Raw genomic sequence first — 15789 nt, forward strand, 5'->3', positions numbered from 1 at the left:
TCCAGAATTCTCAGCAATGGCCATTCTAATAGGGAACCTGGAAATTATCCATAAATCTAGAGGCATCTATATTGAGGAAGAGTAGGAAAGAACATGGGTTTTCCTAATAATTCTTTTAGAAATTAATTTTGCTTTCCTCAGTAAAATTGAATCACATGATTTCCTTTACTTCTTTTCATATTTATATTTTCCTATCTAATGAAATGTTAAGAAAAAAATATAGAAAGGGCTCAATTCAGACCATCAGGATAATTCTTCAAAACATAATGGAATAAATAGTACCTTCATAGGTACAAAATTGTTTAAGCCAGCTAAAATCCTAATAATTTCTGAAATTGGACACTAGAGGGAGCTAAATACTCCAGGCATAAAAAGAAAAAAAAAGACATGCTTGCTTTTTATCTTCAGTCAGCATTGGGAAGAAAGCATAGAAAATGATAACATTTGAAATATTCCAAAATATATTTGAAAACTAGAGATAGAAATGCATCTACAATGTCATCAATTATGTCTGCTCCTCTGGATATATTATTTCCAAAAGATATTAAAGAACTGTATTATTAATAACTGGATATTAAATAAAAGATACTTTTCTCCTGGAGCAGATAAAGAGAATACTATCTTCTCCATGGCAATCAAAAGAAAAATCTCCCCACTGCATGTCCCAAATAAGTCCCTATCCTTTTAGTGATCTACATATTGGCATTATTCTCAACAGTAAATCTGAAATACATTTTTCTTGTAGTACATAGAACTCACAATCATTAAAGAACTATCATAAAATATTATCCAGGAAGGATAAGGAAGGAAGGAAGGAAGGAAGGAAGGAAGGAAGGAAGGAAGGAAGGAAGGAAGGAAGGAAGGAAGGAAGGAAGGAAGGAAAAAGACATTTGATTGTGATTAAAGTACCAATTTTTATTTTATTTATTATATCACTTTATTATTTTATAAATAACTCAAGGCAAAGAACATGCCTAATACTCCTTTCTCCTATTTTCTCCATAACCATAACCAGACCAAACTAGTTGTCTTTCCTTCATTTCTTTAATTTTAATGTTTTATTAGTGATTTCTAGGATAATGAATTTAGCCCTTAAGAAAATGAACTAAAACCAAGCTAAATTACGTCATTGTAATAAATCTTACTATTTCACTATCTTCAGGACATCTAGGCAGCCATGTTTCCATCTACATTCCTGGAAGCTAAGGAAAAGGGGCATAGAAGCACCTGAAAGGCATACAATTCATGGTGGAATCTTGAAGACAAAGTGGAAGAAATGATGCTAATATTGTGGTAATAGGTAAAGATCATAATTTTACATTTTCTTTGCTTTAAAGAATCCTTTGAAGAACTCAGTAAAAGAGCAAGCAGACTTTACAGATCCTTCTGCACTTTCAGCACAGACACAAGGAAGCAAGTATTATGGGAAGAAAAATGGGATCAGAGATTAAGACAAAGCAGTGAGACAAGATTGAAGATTAATGGAAAAAAAGGAACTCAGAGGAATCCAAAAATGCTATTTTTTCAGCAAGACTCATCTGGAATAGGAAGATGTTTTATGCTCTTTGCATCTAAGGGATCCAGTAGGAAGACTGAAATTAACTGAAATTAACTCAGTATTAATTACATACTCTAGAGATGTTACATTATTCTCCTGCTATTCCTTACTAGCACTGATACTCAGAAATATATTGCTATATTGTTTGGAATTTTTATTTATCTCCCAAATCCCAGTGCAAAAGAGCCTGAAGATGACTCAGACAAATCCTAGGCAAGAAAAGTCTTTAAAAACTACAGACTGAAGATCTGGCCCTAGAATCAGATTGTAGGCCAGTTAGTGCAAAATTTCTTATCATAGTTTGAGCTTTTAGCTGATTTTTGAGGCGGCAGAACGTACAAGCAGATGGATCTGTTTTTCTCCCTCTTCAAGAAAAACATCTTTTAGATCAACAGACAAATAGTCCTACAAGTAATGTTATGACTAATTCCCTGGCCACAGACTCTTTCCAGGTTGGTGTTATAGAAACCAACACCTCCTTACATAGACAAAACAAAATGGAGATTGCATTTATTCCTCTCCTTGGTTTTTGGATGTGACTGGGTCAAACCCTCTCTTTCCCTAATCCTATCAGACCCAAACTAACTTTTCTTGCCCCAGCAGAGCAACACTTTGATATAAATCATAGAATGAAAGCTTCCTCACCAGCTCATAATACAAGCCAAGGATAACCTTACAAGGAAATTGCAACCTAGAAAAACCCAACACCATTCTCCAACGACTAATGGACCTCAACATTCTAAGTATTTAATAGTGAACTTCCGTTGTTTTGGTGCCCTCCTGAAAGCCCCATTTTACCTAACAAAAGACTTCACCCCAAGAGTCTGGGTGGTTTTGGCAAGTTCTTCCATCTTTCAACTTGTGGTAAACAAGCAGGGAAATCCAGTTTATTATTTGTCATTGGCATTTATGTTCAAATATTACAGAGAAACAACATTGAGGATTCAGTCTCAAGAAGGAACACAATACTGAGGAGAAAAACATGGCTCTTCTCCTAGTATTGTGCTCCTTTATGAGACTGAATCCACAATGCTGTTTCCCTGTTATACTTGAATATAAATACTAATGACAAATAATAAACTAGATTTCCCTGTTTGTTTACCACAAGGTGGAAGATGGAAGAACTAACCAAAACCATTCTTACAAGATAAACTTTTCAGCATCATTCTATACCTTGAAACCAACCCAAATTATGCTTGTAATTTAAAACAATACTGCAAATATTCATAAAATAGACACTTAAAAAGAGTAATCATGTCTTTGACTTGGTTGCAATATTGCTCAAGCTAAATTAGTGTCTGTAGATTGGTTACTAAGCTCCAGAGATGTGGACAGAATACTACTTATCTTGAACATATCCATACCAGAGGTGGCATTCAGCAGGTTCTGACAAGAGGTGGGTTGCTGCTGGTTCGGCTGAACCCATAGCGGAATTAAGGCCTGGGTCGCAGAACCAGCAGTGACCCAGGCCTGCCACGCCCACGAACTGGTTCCCTCGCTGCCCCTTGCCTGCTGCCATTTTGGATTTTAGTGACTATGCATGCGCAGTTCACTGAAAAATTGTTCTGTGCATGTGCACAGAACAATTTACATTGAACAATGCACACACATGCAGGTTGAGAACCAGCAGTAATGCCGGCAATAACCCACCCCTGGTTCTGACCAGTTCTGGAGAACTGGTAGCGGACATTTTGAGTAGTTCGGAGAACCGGTAAATGCCACCTCTGACTGGCCCTACCCCCATCTATTATCTTTTTAGAGTATCCTTGCCCTGGAGTGGGGTGGGAATGGAGATTTTACAATATCCTTCCCCTGCCCCGCCCACCAAGCCATGCCACACCCACCAAGCCATGTCCACAGAACAGGTAGTAACAACATTTGAATCCACCACTGATTCATATTATTGTCTATGCTAATAAAAATGGAAAATTATTTGGCTTCTTTGCAAATTTCTCACTCAGCTTTTCAAAATTCTAACAACCAACCCCCTGCTGACCCCCACACCATCCTCCTTAGATTCTGGACTTACTACTAAGAGTAGTACTAAATTTACAGAAATACACAGATAAGAACTAACCAGAATACTTACTGAGAACTTTGAGAAGACCAAAATAGAATTTATGTTCAGATAAATGATCTCTTCCTTGCTTTTCTGTGCCTATAAAGAATATATAAGTTAGAAATTATTTTGCCTGACTGCCCAGAAGCAAACAAAGTTCTACTTTGTGTAGACTAGCAAAATCAAAACAGAACTTTACTAGTTTGCTCTTTAATAATAGTACACCTTCCATTATCAGCACTCTTTATTCTACACCCCACCCCAAAAGCATGAAGAAAGCTCTAGCTCTTATAGCAATGCTGAGACCAACATAGTTGCCCCCTCTTGTCCTCTTCTGAATACATTCTAGTTATCCCCAAGCAACACATACTCTATTTTTTCCTCTAAGAAAAGATTCTTGCAGAGCCTCCTTTTCTGATCAACTACAATTAAAACCTGAAATTACAAAGTAATACCCCAATTTAAACAACCTTCTTCTGATTACTAAAATAATTACCAAAAATAGAAACTTGTACCAAGTCAATGAATAGCTTTTATATTAAAATATTTCCTTGTCCCCTTCCTTCCCTCATACACAGGTTTCATCAGATTCTTTGAAGTTCACACTGCAAACCTTATCACCTCTATTAGATCTGCTGCTTCTGTTCTTCTTCTGAATGACTCCCAACTTTCCCCCTAAGGGAAAGGTTCTGGAATACTGCAAGACGGAAGCACTGCAAGATGGGAAACAAACAATCCAATTCAGAATTTACAAATCTATGTACAGCCAAATGAAAATTTACTGCTACAAGAGACCTGGTATATAAAGCCCATATATTTTAATGGTTTTACATCTCAGTCCCAGGCCCAAACAGAGAGACAGGTGCTTGGGTGAATGTGTACCTTGGTCTCTACTATACTGTATTCAGAACATGTACTTTAACTGTCTTGTGTTTGTTTATTTATAACTAACTAGCTATTGCCTCTAAAAATTGGGCCAATTTCTTTCTTATATACGTAGTCATTGAAGGGCAACAGGCCATTAGCAAATGTTCAGTGAAAACAGATGACACCGCCCAAAAAAAGCTATATACAATCCCATTTCAAAGTTATAATGGCTGTAGCAGTCTTGTTGTCATTTGTTCTAATGACCCACCACAGGGTCACCTCCTGCCTCTCCTCCCACCCCAACCAGCCAGAACCCTGCAGCACTTGGGCCTGTTATCTATATGCCCATCATGCAGCACACTACCACATTTATCTTTTGAAGTTCATGTGGCAGTGATCCAGAAGCAGTCGCCATTTGTCCTGACCTCTTATTGGCAGCAACAAAATGGCAATTGCCAGACAAACTGCTTTGTTTTCCTGCCTTAGTGAAGTCTGCACAGTGCTGCAGAAGTTTCTGAACACTTTAGAAAGCCTCTGAAGCATTGTGCAGACTTGTTAAGGCAGCGAAATGAAGCAGTTTGTTCCTGGGCTGTTTGGTGGTGACCTCAATGTGGCCACCATTTTGTTCCTCCTGTTTGTGGGCAGGGACAAAATGCTGGCCATTATGCAAACTGCTTCATTTTGCAGTCTTATATAAATCCTAATAATACTGTAGAACCTTCTGAATGCTGCAGAAAGCTTTTACAGCAATGTGCAGACTTGGTTAAAACAGCAAAACAAAACAGTTTGTTTTTAGGCCATGTGGAGCAACCTGAATGTGGCCACAATTTTTGTCCCACCTGTTTGTGGAAGAGACAAAGTGGTGGCTGCCAGGCAAACCATTTCATTTTGCTACCTTGTAGAGGTATGCACAGCACTGTAGAAGCTTCTGAACATTGCAGAGAGTTTCCACAGCATTGAGGTATATTATTTCCTTTTGTGGATGTTGAACTTATTCCATTTTCTTTAAAAGTTGTGCTACATGTATCATAATATATTTTGCCAGCAAATGTAATAATTGAAACTTATGGGCATTATGAAAAGGTCCATTCTTTTCGCTTCCTAAAATCTGAACATTATACCACATTCAAAAAAAGTACAATAAACCAACCAGCAGGGGGCTTACAGGTTCTTACAATAGCAGTTGAAAACTTCAAATGTCCAAATGTGTCAAGTCTTCCCAAATCTGTTAAATGTTAAATGTTAAGAACTGCAGAATTATGTTATCTGTGATTAAGATGAATGTTTTGCCTAGAATGTTATTTTTATTTCAGATAATACTAGTTTTGACATCTAATATAAAAGTTAAACAATGCAGAAAGACATATCTAAATGTATGGCAAGGGACAAAACATGATTTATAAATTTAAGGTGTTATAAGATGCAAAATAAAGAAAAGGATTGGGCTTACTTGAATTGAAATTATATTTTGCAGTCTAGTCTGGATGAAAGAATGGATACTGTTAAGAAATGGAAGGATTTTGGAATTAGAGGGGCAAGATTTAAATTTTGGGCAGAAGGAGGGAGAAAGTGTCTGATCTTGGTGAATGGAGTTGAATCCATGCATGCAGGAAAGGGCTAAAAAATATAAGCATAGTTACATTGCCTGTATTTAAATATGTATTAGCCCTGAGGTGTAGTTCAGACAAGAAGCACAGCCAGGACTACTTCTATCTTTATTAAGTTACATTAACAGAATCTTACAAGTTTGAAAGTATCTCTCTTCCCCTTTTCTTTTTCTCTCTGGAAAACTAGGGGGACGGTCTATTCTGAAACATTTGGTGTGCCGTTCCCTAACCTAACTCTAACCCTACTCTAACCCTAATGGATATAACCTGGAAGATTCCAGAAAGAGGCTATCCTAAATCTCTTCCTATAGCTACAATCCAGCTCCTGGCTACATTGTCTTTTGTCTCATTTCCCTCCTTTCTGAAAAATTTCTGTTTCAATGCAGTCTGTTACATCAGAACCTGTAGTCCCTGCCTAACTAAAAAGGTTCAAGTCGCAAAAGTCTGATGCATATTGAAAATGGGAACTTCAAATTGTAAAGAAAGGCTCACAACTATTCCAAGAACCATGTTTGAAATTTTTAGATAATATGAATCTTTTCAGATTTAGCCAAGTGCCCTTTAATCATTACATCAAAAAAATTGACTCCTAGCACACTGATTTAATTTAGCCATTTGATTTGGCAATTAAAAATGCTCCCCTTAACTTGCATGATTTCTATCAAAGGGTCACTTTTTGATTTTTTTAATACTAGTATTGTCATGACTAGTAACATGATGGTAATCCATTTATGAAGAGTTTTAGGGAGCAGGCAAGCAGTTACCAGTGTCAAAAAGCAAATGCTGGATATACCAAAAGAGGAATTAATTTATTCACACTCATTAAGCTCTTTTAGAAAAATAAAAGTATTAAATCAACTTACAATGTCCAACAAAAGAGGTAAGCAACTTTGATATAAGAGTTATTTTCCTCCTTCCAGGAATGATAGCCTCAGTAGAAGATGGGTAGGCACTCCTTTCTCCTTGTGGCAGCCACCTATTCTCCCAGTTGGCATTCCTTTTCAAGAGATGGAATGGCTCAATTCCCCTCCCACTTCATTCTGAAAGGGAGTTGCTTCAAGGCCAGCCTCACTGAAGCACTGGGAGGGCTTTACAAACCTGAACAGAGACGTCCATTGGCACTTTTATTTTACATTCTTCAGTGAAGTGAGGTGAAGTATGTGTTTTGCTTGCTTTTCTCCCTCCCTCAGTCCGAAAGCCTTCCCCTGATAGCCTTTAAACTTATGATACATTGAGTCCACACATGATTACTCTCAAGGAGGCTGTTTTTTCCCTTTATTACACACAATGCCTATTCTGCAAAATACATTGAACACATTAACTCAGCATACCAAAGGCAGTATCACTACAAATACTGTGGTAAACCATGGACACCAGTCTGCCCTCTTGCTTTGCAGGATTTAATGAAGTGGCACTTCTGATTAACTGTAACCACTTCTGAACTTTTGTAGGGAAATGTTGCTGGGTTTCCTGGGTGATGGCTTGAAATAGGGCAAAACTCTATAAATACATGGCTATATATTCTGCTCAATTACAGGTAGTACACCAGTTTGTTTAGTGACTGTTATAAGTTACAACGGCATTGAAAAAAGTGGCTTATGACCATTGCAGCATCTGCATGGTCACATGATCAAAGTTTAGATTCCTGGCAACTGACTCATGAGAATTGTGGTGTCCTGAGAATATGCTATCCTCTTTTGCAAACTTATGACAGGCAAAGTCAATGGAAACATCAGATTCACTTAACAACCATGATACTAATTTAACAACTGCAGTGATTCACTTCATAATTGTGGCAAGAATGGTTACAAATTCATTTAACAAACGTTTTGCTTAGCAACAGACATTTTGGGCTCAACTGAGATTATAAGTCAAGGACTACCTATATATCAACTAATTAATTGCATAGAAATTTATAGGTTAGAAAGTAAATCCTTTGATTTTGGGTTTTACTGATTAGATTAATTTGTTGCAATAGAAATGGCTAGTTTATCCTATTATGGAAAAGTAAAACATTGAGATGCAATGTTAATGCTTTGTTCTACTGCCAACAGAGGGAGTTGGAAATCAACACCTATTTTTTCTTTTCCTCCTCTCCTCCTCACTTTTCTTTCTTCCTCCCCTCCCCACTGTGTCCTACCATTTCCTTTTGTATTTGTGTATTTTATTCTATAATCTAATAAAATGATATAAAATTTATAAAAAGAAAAGAAGCTCCTTAAGAGTTTGGATGGTCTAGTCAGTGACAAGCTGTCAATTGTTATTATGTAGCCAACATTCATCATTTGTGTGTATTTCTTTGTTTAGGTTTCCTATTGTTCCTATCAATTCCCAAACAACCAGTTCCTATTGTTTTGTCCATTGGAGCTAGCCCTTTTGACTTTGAAATTTTTTTTTTATTAACATATGTCATATCATACATGGACTAGCAATATACATTAACATTTCATTTAGATTAGTAGCACAATAAAATACAAATGTTAAAAAGATCTATGTTCTAATACCAATGTCTTATATGCCACCTATCCATTGCAAGAAAGAATGCACTATGTAGAGTTGCAAAGCTGCTTTTTTCCAAAAGGCAACTGAACTTTTCTGTTTTTTTCCTTCAAAAACATTTCACTTCTCATTCAAGCAGCTTTTTTTTTAGTTCTAATTGATTGGTGAGAATGGAAGAATTTATATTTTTGCAGTCATCTGGTTGTTGGCACTCTAAAGCAACGATGGCAAATCTTTTTTGGCACCGAGGGCTAAAAAGGGAGTGCGTGCACGTGGCACTAAAAGCCAAAAAGGGAGCTTGTTTGGGACGCGACCATGAAGAGGAGCCGCCCAGGAAGCATGGCGGTGCTGGAAAATGAACTTCTGGTTTGCGGTGCATGCATGTATGCCAGCCAACAAGTCTTCTGGTTACTGCTGCACACTCTGATCAGCAGGCCAGCGTGCATGCTCACGCTGAAAACAGAAGACCAGCTCTTCCGGTTTCCGGCACTGCCTCAAAGGCCAGTTGATCGTCACATGTACATGCACGCCAGAAACCCAGAAGAGGAACGGGCAACAATATGCATGCCAGGTGACATGGCTCCATATATCACTTTGGGCAAGCGTGCCGTAGGTTCACCATCACGGCTCTAAGGATTGGTTGTTAGTTCTCTGAGAATCATTGAGGCTACTTAGGGGCTTTTCTGTATCTCAGAGTCAACTGAATCAGAGTGTAAACAGGTGGGGAACTTTCTTGGGATTGTTGAAAGGACTGCATTATAAACAGGAGATATGTGGTGTTGTATCCTTTCTCCTCTGCTGAGGGAGAAATGTTCAATTTTAACATAGATGGCATCTTTAAAATTAGTGATCTTCTCTGTCCAGAATGTGAACTTTGCTCTCCTTGTCTTTCAGGTGAAGATGGATTGCTGAATCTTGTCCTGATGATGAGTTTGTTCTCCTATCTTATGTATTTGTGAAGTGATTGTTTTGATTCCCCAAGTTACACATCTACACATATTTCACTGCATTATACTGTACATATTCTGTTTGTGTCTGGGTGTTTTGCCCTTGGGGTGGACAAAATTCTGTCTCAATTTATTCCTATATGAAATGGTTGTGTTGGATGAAAATCTTCCTGAACTTTTAAAATATTCCTGCAACATATAGAATGACAATGTTGCTCCATTTGTTGTTCTCTTCATTGTCTGTTATGAAGGAGCTCCTTCCTGATCTTTTTGTGGATTTGATGAAGGCTCAGTTAGGATTGCTACAAATTCTGAGAACTTCCTTGATGTGTTTTTGTTCATTTTCTTTTCCCTCCTTTTTTGTAGGCAAACATACAGCACAGCAATAATTACTCCGAGTTTGTGGTTCAGTGAGTAGTGAGAATTAAAATGTAAATACTGATCTGTGTGAGAAAGCAAATTGTTTTCAAAGGAAAAAATTCAAGAAAGTCCATTCACCTTTTGGAAAAAGCATATTGAAATCAACCATGGCGTGGATAATTGAAAATGTTCATAGACATTACACAGACTTATTTTCATTTAATTTCAAATTATATAACTTATCTGTGAACCCATTCACACCACCATCATATCTGAAAACTGCTAAACAAACATTAGCTAGTGTCTCATACACACTTATTAAGTCACCTGAAAGGGTGGAATGAGTAGGATATGCATAATGCCATTGTCAAGAAAATGCCTGTCAGATATCAGACTACAGATACTTAGTGATTAAAATAAATTGTGACTTATCACAATGTATGAATGCTACTGTCCAATCAGATAATGCAATTTTCTCCTCTAAAGAATGACAAAGAATCAATAAATCTAAGCAAAGGCTTGTAGAAGTGAAAAAGTATTACCTACTTTTTATACCTAAAAATGCAAGATTTGGACATTATACTTTAGCAGTGTGTCTTATTCTTTAAGGCCAAGAGAAAAAAAATCTGCTTCTAGCCTGGTCCTAATAATTAAAGCAAGGCATTTATTCATTTATCACATTTCTAAAGGTTATGATTAGTTTAGCTAATCAACTGCTTAATGAATCTGAATGACAGATATATTCTATCTATCATCTATCTATCTATCTATCTATCTATCTATCTATCTATCTATCTATCTATCATCTTTCTTTCTTTCTTTCTTTCTTTCTTTCTTTCTTTCTTTCTTTCTTTATCTATCATCTATCTATCTACCTACCTACCTACCTACCTACCTACCTCTCTTACCTCTCTTATCTATCTTATCTATCTTATTCTTATTCTATATAAAAGGTTGTATGTATGTATAGATATTCCAGCATAACTCTGGAGTACCTCAAGCAATTTCAACCAAACTTGGTACACAGATGACTTACCCTCTGGAAACGAATACATACGTGCATGAGTGTGTGAGTGTGTGTGTGTGTGTGTGTATCTAAGATGCCTCTGGTTTGTGTGTGTGTGTGTGTTTGTATGTGTCTGTGTGTGTGGAACACCTGACCTATTAAGGAGAGTGCGTGTGGCGTCCCAGAGCAGCAATTGTTTGTGATGTCAGTTCCTTCGCAGCTTCCTCTGGAAAGCCAGCCGTGACATTTGCCCTCCAGTGGATCAATGGGAAGCGCCTGATAGATTTGGGGCAATTGTGCCAGGGTCGTAGAAAGGACGGGAAAGAGAAGCTCATGGGAGGGGGGGAGGAAGAGGGCAGGGATGATGGGCATGAGAGTAGGGGCAAGAAAGACCCCTCTCAATGGCTCCCTGTCAGACAAACGCTTCAGGGCGAAGGGCCAGGATCTGAGACAGGTCGTGAAAGAAGAGAGTATGGGAAGGGGAAGGGAGAGGGAGAGGGAGAGGGCAGGGATGAGGGGCATGGGAGTGGGAAGGGAGAGGGCAGGAATGATGGGCATGGGAGCAGGGTGATGAAAGGCCCCTCTCAATGGCTCCCTGTCAGACAAATATTTCGGGGCAAAGTGCAGGGTAGTAGACAGGGTGGGGAAGAGGAGCTCATGGGAGGGGGGGAGAGGGCAGGGATGATGGGCATGGGAGTACAGGGAAAGAAAGGCCTGTCAGACAAATGGTTCCCTGTCACACAAACGCTTCGACATCTATAAATACCCGGGCAACACCGGGTCATCAGCTAGTATAGTATTAAAACAGAACCTGGTTAGACAACATATAACAGAAGATTAATAGAGATAGTCCTCGAGTTACAAATGTAATGGAGTTTGCCAATTACATTTGTAACCCGAGGATTCATAGAAGTGAATCCCATAACTTGACTGTGATTGTTCCCTGCTTTTGCCCATGCATTCTCTAATTAATTGCACATGGGTCATCTCAGAGTAGGGAAGGCTGAGGGAGGGGCTAGTGATGGAACAGGCCATCTTCTTAAGACCACCCAAGACCTCCCTGACCCACTGAAATACCTCATACTCCCCACAATTGCTTCCCCCCTCCCATCCTGCCGCGCCGGGTCACTTACCTTGTGAGGATCTAGTGAGCTGTCTCCTCCCCAGTCTCTCTGCCGCGTGAGATCATGACACCTAGAAGCTTCCAATCTTGGCCCATAAAGTATTTGGAAGCCAATGGCATACTTTTAGGCAGCGAAATCTGCTGCCTAGAAGTGTGCCTTCCAAATAATTTGGCAAGCCTTTGCCGGCAAGAAAGGAACTTGGGACAGATGCACCGGCCCCTCCCAAATTCCGCTCTTGCTGGCAAGGGCTTTTTGCAAAGGGTTGTCATAGTCTGCAAGGTCGCTAAGTGAAGTGTTGTAACTCAGGGATTACCTGTATATGAAAATAGAAAAACAAGCATCTTCTCAAACATGCACTTTTCCTTCAAAAAGTTAATCACCCTAGATAGCTACAATAACTGATGTCTTTATCTTCATCTAGCTAGACTATTGTAGCATCCTCTACTTTGGAACTTAAAAACTACTTGAGATTGTGTAAAATAAATAAGAACAATATTAGAAAACTAGATAGTTTTTAATTCTCTGTATTTTACTTATTAAAAGTATGCCTTATTTTTATTGTTATATTTATTTTCACTTTAAAATATTACAATTATAAATGCTGATTTTTCTTTTGAACCTGGTTTATACTGCTATTAATAAAAAATCTAGGATTTCATTTTCTTTTATTTTTGGAACAGCCTTTGAGTCATGTTTATTCAGAAATCTCTAAGATAGATGTTTTTGCATGTACTGTTATCTAGAACAGTGGTTGTTAACCTGGGTGATATCGCCCTCCAGGGGGCGATTTCATTTTGGGGGGGAGGGTGGAACGAAAAGGGGCGACACGGGGGCGAAGGAACGGAAGGGGGGCCTTATGGGGGTGATGGACCTAAACGTTTTAGGGACACTTTTGAGACTTTTTTCGTACAGTGAACCGCTGTATATCTGTCGTACAAAAACATCAGATCGCTCGCTATTAGTGAATTGAACTGTGTTTTAAAATGTTCCTCCAGCTAGCTTCAGTACAGAACGCCGTACATATGCGAATACGCATCACTCATCTTCATGTGCATTGCGCAGCAGCCTCTATCACTCTACCCATAAAGTGGCGTGCCATTGGCCAGAATGGGCAGTGTTGGAGGAGTGAGCACTTCTTTCGAAACATTGCATGCTGAGTGGCTGTCCCGTGATGTCAACTGTAATGTCAACGTAACTGTTGAAACTAGGTTTATCGACGTCCATGTGTGTTTTATAGTGTTCCAGTGCAATTGAAAATGTAATTTGCAGTTAGCGCCATTCATTTCGAAGAACTATCAATATAGCTGAGAAGAGGAAGTGTTGCCAATATTCAATGGAATACCTTAAATTGGGATTCATTCCATCTCCTTACAACATACAGCTTCCTGTTTTGTCTTCTTTGTGAGAAAACATTTTCAAATGAAGCAATGAAGCCTTCCCGACTGAAATACCATTTGGTAAGAATTCATTTGGATAAAGCTGACAAACCGGTATCGTTTTTCCAGTCCTTAAAGGCCAAGTTTGTGGGTTGCAGCACTGTTGAGAAGTTATTTGGAAAATCATCACTTAATGCTGACAAAGAGCTCATTTGTTCCTATGAAGTATCTTTGTTGATAGGAAAATATGGCAAACCTCACACTATTGGAGAAACACTGATTTTATCAGCAGTGAAACAGATTTGTTGCCACCATGTTGGGGCCCAGCGCAAGCACTTTCATGCAATCGATTCCTTTGAACAATGACATTGTATCAAAAAGAATCGATGAAATGGCTGCTGAAGTGGAAGAAATGCTTATTGACACCTTGAAAAGTATAGAATACGTGATGCAGATTGATGAGTCAACAATTTAGGAAAATGAAGCCTTGTTATTGGCTTATGTCGGTTTCATCAACGGAAATGAAGAGATCGGGAAAGAACCATTATTTGCTCGAAAATTAGCCACCGACACAAAAGGTTCTTCGATATTTAAAAAGATTTAAGACTTTTTTAATGAGAAAAATATCCCTTTGACAAACATCGTGGCATGTGCAACCGACGGAGCTGCATCCATGGTTGAACGATATCGCGGATTTCAAGCTCATCTAAAATCAGTTGTACCTGGACTTGTACCCATTTTCCTGAATCCATTGCGTCGTTCATAGACAGCACCTTGTCTCAAAAAATTTGAGTGGCCGTTTGCACGAGTCTATACGTTACGTCATTAACCCTGTGAATAAAATTAAGTCGAATGCCTTGAACAACCGACTTTTTCACAAGCTTTGTGAAGAAAATGAGTGTGAACGTCTCCTTTTACATACCGAAGTAAGATGGCTTTCAAAAGGAAAGTGTTTGCGGCAATTCCACAAACTTTTTGACACAGTGTCGAATTTCTTGAATCTATTGATCCAAGTGTAAGCTGTTCTCTTAAACTTTGACATCTGGATGTAGCTTATCTCGCTGATGTTTTTGACAAGCTGAATGAAGTGAACGTAAAGCTGCAAGGAGATAAAATCAATTTTCTTAAGGCCAAAGGAGTAATCTGCTAATTTATTTCAAAATTGGATCTTCTTGCAAGCAATATGAGTTGCCAAGAGCTGTATCAGTTCCCAAGCCTTGGTAATGAACGTCAACTCCAAGCAGAAGATTTGGATGTTTTTTGCTGCCACTTGAAGCAACTAAAAGAAGATATGGAGGACTTCCGGTTCCGGCGGCTACGGCGACAGGCAAGCCTTTGCCTGCTCCCGCTCTCCCGGTGGGCTTCCCCCGCTTCTGGGGGGGCACAGGACGCCCCGGAGAGGTGTCCTGCCGAGGGAACGGCTCGCGGAGGGTCCTGGCGTCGGCGTCGGCTGGCGGGGGCTCCTCCGCTTCGTTCTAGGCACCGGGGAGCAGTATCGGAGGGCGCCCGTGTGCGCGCGCCTCGCCCCATGCCGATCGGAGAACGCGCTATTGAACGAAGCAGCGGCAATGTGGTGAGAGGCTGCCCTTCTCCATTCCCTCTATCTTAAATTTATGGACCCTTCAGCATCTTTTTAAGAAAAAAAAGTTAAACTTTCGGACTTTTGCCAGAGGTGCGGCTAGAGGGAGGGGGATTTCCCCCCCTCCCTTGGACAAGCGGCTTGAGAAGATTTTGCTTTCGCCCTCAGGGGAAGGAGGAGGGGGGAGAGCCAACTAATGATGCCTCACCCTTATAAAAGTGACTTTCATCGGACTTAGCTCCAGAATCTATGGGTGAACTGAGAACTTTTTGAATTTTTAAAACTTTATTATGCCTCTGAGCCCAAAGCTGGCAGGGCAAGATGGCACACTTCCGTTGTCTTCATGAACTGTGAAACCTGACTCCACCTCTAAAATTCAGGCTTCCGGTCTTTGTCTCCGAGCCACCCAGAGGAATCTTTTGTGGATTGTTCTTCTTTGAACTCTTTGGGGAAAAAACTTTCATCTACTGCTAGACTGACTAAAGAAATCCCCATCTGTTTGGATCCTCTGCCTTCTGGATTCGCCTGCCTGCTCTACTTCTCCAGCTGCCCAGTCTCTATTTTGACAGACTTCCTTGCTTTAAAAACCATGCCTCCAAAAAGACCACCTCCTGGAAAGCCTGGATTTGCTACTTCTGCCCCAACGTCTGCAACGTCTAGCCCAGCTACACAGTCAAAGATAACAGAACTGATGCAACCCAAGACTACAGAGATAGACTTTCAACAAATGCTTCAACAAATTCTACAGGGCCAGGAGGAAATTAAGAAACAGTTAAGGGAAATGAAAGATGAAATTAAACAGAACCA

The 15789-nt window shown here is 39.4% G+C and overlaps 1 protein-coding gene across 1 annotated transcript in view; it reads right to left on the bottom strand.

Moving 5' to 3' along the window:
- Window positions 1-7812, bottom strand: part of HDAC9 (histone deacetylase 9) — a 506624-nt gene extending 498812 nt beyond the window's left edge. Inside the window, exons 1-3 of the mRNA XM_081970663.1 lie at window positions 6955-7812; window positions 4239-4330; window positions 3648-3716 (exon numbers count right to left, since the gene is read on the bottom strand). The gene's annotated coding sequence lies outside the window, so the exon portion shown is untranslated. The remainder of the gene's footprint in view (window positions 1-3647; window positions 3717-4238; window positions 4331-6954) is intronic.
- Window positions 7813-15789: the final 7977 nt, after the last annotated feature.

This window comes from Natrix helvetica (assembly GCF_964273705.1).
Source record: "Natrix helvetica genome assembly, chromosome: Z".
Classification (NCBI taxonomy): Eukaryota; Metazoa; Chordata; class Lepidosauria; order Squamata; family Natricidae; genus Natrix; species Natrix helvetica.